The sequence below is a fragment of the Rhea americana genome, unplaced genomic scaffold, assembly GCF_003343005.1.
Source record: "Rhea americana isolate MKP2758 unplaced genomic scaffold, rheAme1 scaffold_85, whole genome shotgun sequence".
NCBI classification, from domain to species: domain Eukaryota; kingdom Metazoa; phylum Chordata; class Aves; order Rheiformes; family Rheidae; genus Rhea; species Rhea americana.
Genome location: NW_028187034.1, coordinates 912,973 through 922,780, shown reverse-complemented (window position 1 = coordinate 922,780; position 9,808 = coordinate 912,973).

Sequence of the window (9,808 nt, the reverse complement as noted above, 5' to 3'; positions counted from 1 at the left end):
AAAAAAAAAAACAAAACAAAAAAACCAACACTTTGTGATTGGCTGGTTGAAAAGTACCAGTGTGTTCTGGCACATGTAACTGCCCACGTGTGCTTGTTTCTGTGTGAGTGCGTGTGCACATGTTTGTGTGTGTGCATTTTTTTCTCTATATATATAATCTTGAAACGCTGCATTGCTGATGGTCTACGGGCTGGCTGGCCATCTGCATGTCTTGATTCTGAGAACAAGGCAGGCACGATGGAGTCCCTGTGGCTGAAGCAGAATCCAGTTGGGCTGGATTAAAATCTTGTCAGTAGGTTTTTTTTAAATTCATTTTAGCAGGGTGCTATCTCAAGTTTGCAGATCATACTGAGTGGGTAGTTGCTTCCTAGCCCTTGTTCTAACCCTGTGGTAGAGCAGAACACTGCCATATCCAAAGGATTTGGTGAGAGGGGAGCCAACGTTATCTTTTGAGTAGCAGTGTATTTATTTATTTATGTCTGCATGTGGGGGGTTTGTACTGAGTGAACCCTAGAATGTTTGCTGTAAAATGCAAGCCATTTTTTTTCCTCTGAAGAGAGGAAAAGAGGAGAATAGAAGACATTGCCATTTTTTGTGCGGCTAAGACAAATGTTCTTATTCAGTCTCTTGCAAGCTTCAGTACCTTAAAAAAAAAAAAAAAAAAGTATCTCGTTTCTCCCCTACACCTATAAATAGGCACCTATATTCATTCTAGAAGAACCATCAAAAGCCTGAAATTCCAGCCCAACCAAATTAGCCTTTTAATTGATGATTTACTGCTTGTATTATAACTGACAAAACTAAAACGTGTCAGCAAATAGCTGGCCTGCCTGCCCGCCTCATCTCCTGAAAGCACATGCAGCGAACTCCCTTCTGCGTCCTTCATGGTGAGCGTTACCTGTGCCAGGCCTTGGTGTATTACAGCACCAGACCATCACTGACAGAAACGTTTACTTACGAATGTTCTTAAACCAGTGTGTACTTCAAAAACGTTTCCTTTTGTTTCTGTGTTGTGTTTTTTCCTGTGTACGTGATTTTGCTTAGGCAAGTATATAACTAGCAAAGATTTTTTTTAAAGTATTGCACCTTTTGTTTTTTGTTTTTAGTTTTTCTGTACTGTTGCTTTTTAATTTCTGTATTTAAGGAAAGGTTTGGGGGTTGAGGGTTTTTTGTTTTGTTTTTGTTTATATTTTTTTGATTTTTAGCATCAGTGTAGTAGTACTCTGGGCAGGATAGGGACAACCTGTAATCCACAGTGATAGCCAGTGTGTGCGTGCATGTGTGCGCTGGGAACAAAACTTTTAACACTGCTTGTTGTGAAAAGAGTTGTAGCAGACTTGAAGGGACATCCATTTACACAAAGCGGGAAGCTTTTTGTTTTGTTTGTTTTTGTTGGAGGGGGGCTGGAAGAAGAGGGAAAAGAGATGCCGGTACTTTTTCCATAAGTGCTAGCACTTCCATGTAGTGTTGTCTAGCTGTTATACTGTCTAACATAAAGTGCCGACATTCTGTACCAGCAAATACCTATCCATTGCAACCCTCAGTGGGAGCAGTTCTCTGTTTTTATGATCTGTAGGGGAGGGAGGATAGGGGAGTCTCTCTCTTCAGCATCTTCACTGAAGGATACAGTAATGTCTAATACATTTATCTCTAAGCATGGGCCGGGTAGGGAGAAGCAAAGGCAGACTCAGTTAATGCAGGGGTATGCGTGCGTGTGTGTGTGTGTGCCTGTGGGTTGGGGTGGGGGGAAGGACTAGGGGGTTCTGTGGCTTTTTAAAATTCATCCTATCTATGTAAAACCCAATGTCACAAGGAAGACTGACTGAGGGAAATGCTGCATTTACACATGCCTGTAGATTTGTATGCAAAGTGTTACGTGACAAAAAGTATGAGTAGGTTTGTTTAGTAAACTGGAGTGTGCAGCATACTCTGGCTCCTTTTGAATATAGTTTTCTATCGTGTCTCCCCCTTCATCCCACCATGCACAGTGAAACAAAATGTTCTCTTCCAACTCCTGCTAGTTAGTTCCCTTCCCATGCACACATCCATAAAGCTTTGTTTCTGATAGCCTCTGCTTGAAGACCAGCCAAGCTCCAATATGCAGAGTAGGTTTTTAAAAGTCCTGTGCCAGCAGTACTTCCTAGGGAAGCACCTTTGGCCTGAGTAAGCCAGTATCCATTCTGTCACATGATTTGCTATACATGCTGGTTCATTGCTGTGTTCCACCCTCACTTCTCTCTCCCAACCTGCCCTAAGGTCCCTTTTCCTGCACTTTGGGTTAGTTGAGTTCATTGCGATACTACGGTGAAAGCCAGGTGCTAGAGCCCCTCTTGTTTACAAGACATAATGAGGGATTTGAAATATATATATTAAAAAAAAAAGCTAAATTGTTCTTCCATTGTAAGCTTAAAGGGAAAAAAATTAAAACATACAAAAAAAAAAAGACCAAAAAGTGCATATATATATTTTAGATGAAGACTAACTCTGGGAGCATTTAACAGTGTTTTTGTTTTAACATTTTATTTTCCTGCTTTAAATTCGCAAGCATTCTCAGGAATTCTAGGGTAGGAAGCCAGTTTTTGAAGATGGTTTATTTAACCTTATCTTATCCTAGATAGATGGCTGTTTCTTGTTGATAAACTTTTACAAGTTCCTGAATCTTCAAAATGTTTGAAAGTTTTTACTTTAAAATAAAAAAGCTAAAAAAATAAATAAAAAGGAAAAAAAAAAGAAAAAAATCTCCAAATGTTACTGTCAGACTGGGGATCAAGAATTTTAAAGACTGTTTGAATTAAAATACATTAAGAAAACTTCTCAATATCAGTGACAGAAATTCATTGTAATGTTAAACAAGTTGTGGGAGAAGAAGGGTTATCATTTAGAGTGCTTTGTTACTYGTGCAGACGTGTGCAGTTGCATGGAGAAGAGAGAAGTGTGTGAATGGAAATCTATCATTTTGTTCCCTTTCAATTGAAACTAAACTAAAACTTCCAAGCACCTTTTTCAAAGAAAAACAAAATTGTAAATGTAACTAAAATGCAGTTTAGCTGAACTGAATGAGTCTTCAGCTAGGAGGTATAGTGGGAAATACAGGATGGTGCTTTATACGATTTTAAAGTAGTACTAAAGAAAGCCAGTGCTAATAGAAAACTGAATATTGAAGTAGTTTTATCCTGATCTTTTTCAGTACAGAAAAGGGAGAGAATATAGAAAGACTGAAATGTATGTTATAAAACAACTTCCATGTTTCCAGCTATTTGGTCAGTTTTATTCCCCACTTGGAGATTTGCTGCTTGCTTTTCTTCATCTTTCACCCCCTATAAGTTTTCCATTTTGTTTTATGAGGGAAATATCTATTAAACTCTTCTGTTCACCCTGTTGCTGCTGGCTGTTGGGGCTCATAGCCTTTAACTTCAGAGTCCRGTATTGGGATGGCTGACTTCTGTCACTAAGGGATAGGGGCTTACTCTGCCTGAAATTGCTAGGCTAAAACCACAAAAACCGCTTTAGTGCCTTTTTACACACGCCCACATGCCCTACAGTAGGTAGGGGAAGGGAGGGAAGATAAGGCAAGGTGAGGCAGTGCAGTCACTTAATGGAAATGAATGTACCAATTCTTGAAAAAGAGCATGCCGCAAAGGCATGTCATGCAATGAGTTACATAACAGTAGCTGGGATAACTTTTTATTATATAAAAAAAGAAATGCCAAGTTTCTGTCCTTTTCATATCAGTTGCTCAGTGTTTTTGTATTGCACTGCATGCATGTACGAGCGTACACGTGCATTGAAAACGATGCTAATTTGGGAGAAAAAAAAATCCTATAATGGGCCAGTAGAGGGGAATTTGTTTAGGGTTTGACTTTTAATAGTTCAGTTAATTTTAAGAATACTTATATCAGTGCTTTGCCAGTGGCTATTTCTTATGAATCAGCAGTGTCCTAAGAAAAAGAGGAAAGTACAATTAATTCAGTGCAAAAGAGCCCACGAACTTCATAGTCACTTGGAATTTAATTGTGCCTGACTGCTGAGAGGTTGGTAGTCTAGAAGGTCAGCAGTCTGCTCAGTCCAAACCTCTCTTCCTTAAAATGCCCTGCCCCTCCTTTCTCTGAGCATGCAGGCCTGTGAATGTAGGGGGTTGTCTGCTCAGCAGTAGTTTTCCTAATCTGTTAAAGCAAAGCCATGTTAATCTTACTGCTTCCCATTTCAAGTCTGAAAAACAGAATAGTTGATAGATCTTCTGTTTCTCTCCAAAATATATTTTAACTAATCATGGTGTTGCATGTTGTTGGCCATATTTTGTGGTCATAGCGTTCCTAACCTTTGGAAACAATTTCTGAACGTTGCACTGACTGGACTCTTATTGGGACAACTGTTGCTTGATTTTAATAAACATTCTACTACCATTTGAGCTCATAACAGCAAAAAGAGGGCAGGAATTGATGTTAGGGTACTTGGGCATTTAGAAAACTATTCTTGGGAGGGAATATGTTTAAACCTGATGCCAAAAAGAAGGTAGGGAAAAGAGACTGGGGAGGGCACGTTTTGGAATAGACCGGACATCTCTTCCTAGATAAAAATCAAACATCACATCTTTCACTGAAGAAATCACTTTCTTAAGCCACAAACGCAGAACAGTTTGTCATAATTCTGTTCTTGATTTTAGTTCTAAAAAATTAAACAGTTTAAATTTATGCTTACTTTCTGGTTGCTTTCTGTTTTCCTGTGCTTTTTCTTGTTTTTAATCCTTCTGTGTTTAACTTGTAACATACTTTTTAACTGTCTTCTAAAGAAATACCCATTTGTTATCAGCCATTTTGTCAACCTGCACCCCCACAGTGTGTATCAAGCTGTCTGATTTTTCTAAATAGGTTTGCTAATTTTCTGTTCCTTTTTAGTAATTAATTTAGCAGCGATAATGAAGTCTAAGAAAAAAATGGGGTCTCCTACCCTGCAGGACAGAAAACCTATTTTCAGACTTTTGAAATTTACTTTCAAAAGCATTTTCAGTATCATATATTTTGATAGACTTGCCATCTTTTCCCAGTGTTTCTATGCTTGACCTGGACGCTTTCCCAGCAGTCCTGAGAGTTTTTATTTACAATCACAAGGTGTCGGGTTTTTCTGACAGGCTTTTGTATTTTGCTTCACATTAAGTGGCCTGCAGTGTAAACAGGATGTTTTCAACAACTTTGGCTGGGATAATCACCTCAAAGATTACATAGCAATTAAATGTTTATATAAAGTTGGCTTCCCCCCTCTTTTCTTTGATTGGTACTCTCATAAGTTTTCTAAACATTTATTCCTTAGAACTCTTGGTCCCCTCTACTCAGGCTGATTGTTTTTTTTTAGTCTTTTTTAATTCGAAACTGGTAAAATTGACAGTGTTYTCTGAACTGTCTTTCCTCTTAACAACGCTGCCACATCCTCTACTGCTTATGTCTTAGTAGTACATCTAAGCAGTACTGAAGAATATATTTTTTTTCCTTTGCTTCATTCCTTATTACATTTACCTCTTAGACCTCTCATTTTGTTTATGCGTATGCATTTCCTGTTGACTTTAATAGGAGTACTGTATGTGAGTCTGAGGTGGCCAATTTTGGCCAAGTCTGGTCCAAGAAATCAAAAGTAATCCTCAGAAATTAGTCCCACTGACTTTTTAAATGAGTGCTGCTCAGGTAAGGGCTCTTTGTGCAAGGAAACCTTAAGTGGGTTAGAGCCTCAGGTAGCAGCTGAGGAACATTGTATTTTCAATGCAACAAACAAATCTCTGTTGCATATGTCACGTTCACTGTAAATCATGCAACTTTAGCATCCAGGTTTTTCAAGTGTTCCAATTGCTGTTTTTGTGGTAGATGGTTGGCATCTCAGGGTACAAGTCCTGATGGAGTAAAAAGTATTTTTTCCACCCTCTAAAGAGGTGAGGTTCCCTTATAGCCGAAGCAGCTTTCTTAACTGTATGCACATGTGTGTGTACAGGAAAATAATACCAGGAAAACTAAGTTGATGTGAATTCTAAAAAACAAATGAGTGCGAAGTTGTGCAACTTTGGTCCTGAAACCAAGGCAAAATACACAGAATCTGTTGCATTGCCTGACTTGGTTTTCCACAAAATACCATTTCAGTTCTGTACATTTTATTTCCTGCTATTTTGCAATGCTGTTTCCTGATACTCTTAATCGTATGATTCATTCTTGCTGTGATCAAAATACAGAAATCTAAAACCCAAGTTCTTTCTTCCTCCACCTCTAGTACTAGATTTCCCTAGGTGTTAACAGTAGTGAGGGAAACTTGTATAGTTTCCCTGATCTAGACAAAGCATGTTTCCCTGTTGTGCTGAATTTACATCCAAACTTAAAACAAAGCTTAAATTATGCTGGAGCAGAGTTGCTGGTTGCGCTGAACAGCAGGAGCCTAACTGGAAATTAATTTTTAGCACTCTTGTGCTAGGTCATGTCCCTCACAATGTTTTGCATAGGTGTCCCAACACTGTAAATACCAGTGTTGCTGAATTTTTACCAAAGTTTTCCTGCAGTACATCATAAGAGGCAGTCAGGTCTGTTCTGTAGTGATAAGCCAGGCAGAGCTTTGCCTACAGTAGGATTTAAGGGTCTGTCTGCACTGCTGTTAAAACTGAGTCAGAGTCCTGTTTGAAATATAGCTCTATTTTGTGGTATATCTGGGACTTTAAACCATGTGTTGTAATAATTACAGCTTATAATCCTTATGTGAAAATTGATTCTGTGCTACAGAAAACACCCGCAACTCCTAATGATTTGGGTTTGAAGCCTATTTTTAAAACTGCCATTCAGGCCAAGATAGATGGAGCGTCATCTGTGACACACAGCAGACAACATCTGTTTGCGTCCACAGTTTGCATGTATGTCACTTTTCATCAAGCTATGCAGGAAAGTTTCTCCCCCCAAAATCTCCCATGCTGTGTTATGTAAGCAGGCATCTAGCAAATCAAGTGCCCTCTGCAAAGAGCCATTTTCACCCTGTACCTGTGACAGTTGGGACTGGTGACGTTCAGCAGTGTTAGGGCACCTGTTAACTTTTTGAAGTGAGAAAGGGAGTTCTTTGATTTGACTCTGATAGCTTTTATATRAATGAATACAGAGCACCTGGGGGGGGGAGGTTATTGTGCCAGCCAGCGTTAAGTATTTTTGCAGCAAACATGCTTGACTGTGGTGGACAGAGGAGAAGAAAAAGAGATTGGAGAAGCTTGCATGGATGCACAGTACAAGGAGGCAGTGCTTAGCAAGATATGTTTCCTTGAGCACGAGTTGCCTCATCTTGGGTATTAGTGTGCATCGTTGCATTTGCAGAACTAATTTCCTCACTTACTTAATGTGTGTTTTAATTGAGACAAAGTGGAAACTTTTTTTTCAGAGTAAACACAACCATAAATGAACATATTTCTTCATCATTTACTGTTGAGCAGTAAGAGCAGGTTGCACAGCTTGGTAGAATAGCTATTTTAGTGACATGGTTATGATGATATGTGCTTTCTTTCCCCTCCATCTCCCTGCCAGATTTGGCTCTCTTTCTATATAAGGCGCTGAGTGTGGGATTTTTGTTTCGTTTTGGGGATGTATTGAGAAGAAGCAAAAATTAAGTGAAAATGCAAGCCAAGGTAGAACAGCCTTACATTAGGGGGTAGCCTTACAACAGAGCTTTATAGTGAGTGTGCTGTATTCCAAAATATGTAAGCCAAAAACAAAAAAGCATTCATTTATGCAAAAAAAATAAAAGAGGTGTTGGAAGACTTCTTTAATATGTACCTTCTAAAGGTGTAGAGTAAGGTCTCACCAAGTGATACATTATTGTGATACTTCTTGCTGGGTCAGTAGGGATGGGTTGAGGTATAAGCGCTTAATGTTTTCCTCCTTCTGTGTTTTTACAAGCAGTAAGTTAAATGTGGTATTTATGAATGTGCCTTTGTGAGTATAGTGACTGTCTAATTGAGGAGACCACTTGGGCTGGAGGGGAGACARTGGTCAATTTATTCTTTCAAGAGGTCAGACATTGAAGTTCCAGCCCACTGGTCCCTTTTGACAAGCAGCATCTTTGGGCTGGTCTCTACACTGCACAATACGTATTCATATGTGGTAGAGATCGGGGTGAGTGAGTGAGAAGGGATGTCATGTGATGCACAGAAGCTGTTGATAGTTTTAGGGTAGTCTGCAGTTGCAGGTTGAGTTTGTGTATGTATTATGTGGCTTCTCTTTGCGTGTGCATGAGTGTGAGTGTGTGTGGCTTTGTTTTTTGTAAGCACTGGAGAATTGAAACACAGTGATGTTTGAGACAAATTTATACATGTAGAGAAGATGTTTTGTAGCTTCTGTTATWTAGTGGGTGCAGGCACACTTTTACCCTCTCTGTCCGTGTCCTGATAAGAGAAACAGGAAAAATTATTTTTTTCAACCCTTCAACTTCCAGCACACTTAATGTTGCCATTTAAATGAACAGGGTATTACACAAGAAGAAAAAAGTTTTTGAAATGGTGAGGTAGAAGTGTTTAAAAGGAAAAAAAAATCTGAAGTAATCTTTTGTTTCTTCGAAGCTGTTTGTAGCTAAACATGGGAATCTGCAGTGTCTCCTTCCATTTGTTTTTTCTAATAATTCACCTCTTCATCCTACCCAAAACATGAGGTGTACAAGATCAAGAGCTGTTGCTGTAGCCCCTTGTAATTCCCACCATGAAAAGAAACTCCAGGTGGGATCCCTCAGCTCTATTCAGGAAGACAGAGGAGAGACTCTGCAGTTTTCTTTGCTTCGCTCTCATTCCTCTCTAATGGCCTTGAAATGTATTATTATGCAAATGTGAATTTTGATACTGAACTTAAGAAGAGGTTGTTCTTTTTTCAGAAAAAAAAAAGGTCCCATATGTGGTCAGCATCGCTTCTTTATTTTGTAAGTGAATTGTAAACTATGCATTCTGCAAAGGGGGTGTAGGGGATGAAGCTTTGCTAAATTGCTTAGGAGTTTCTGTGTCCATGGTATATCCATTATGGTCTGGGGAGGTGGGGAGATGATGACTTTGAAGATTCATAGGAACTTCTCTTCTCAGAAGTTTGCCATTTGGTAACTAAGCAGAGTTTTGGAAAACTAAGGTTGACTGCAAAACAAAATCAGCTCTAAAACTTCCACAGGATTGTGAATCCTGGACATGCAGTGTTAACCCAGGGCCCATAGGGTGAATGAGACACCAACTCTAACCAGGGAAACTATCTACCGCCTCCTGGGTTCAAGCCCCTGTCAAGCTCAGGAAATACAGTGCCATGGGCACGCTCTTTTTTGGGATTTACTACTTGCTTTCCATCGTAGCAGTCTTGGAACTGGAACACAGGAAGTGTTTGATGTCTACACGTTCTTCTTCCTAAAATCTTCATTACCACTGTTCCTGGCRCAGCTCAAATAGTGGCAGCACAGCTATGGGCAAGATGGTGGAGGTGGTACTTCTCTAGTCCTGATCAAAGCACGTATGTGAGGACGTAAAGTTGTTTCAGCACCAACAGCTAACAACGCTGTGTCCACTGATGTTACCACTGATRACTAAGCATTAATGTTGGCAGTGTTTGAAATTTTAGAGAATGAGACTGATGTGTAGACAGGGCTCTCCTTTCAAAAGAAATGGTCCTTATTCACTCTCAAGTGGTTGGTGCCATAATGGGCAAGAAGGGATTCATTTCCTTACATCTCTAAAATGCAGTCATTATGAGTTACATGTGTTCCTTGGAGCTTGCACAGCTTCCAGGAGCAATCTCCTCAAAAATGTAGACTTGTGCCCTCTTCATCATCTTAATAG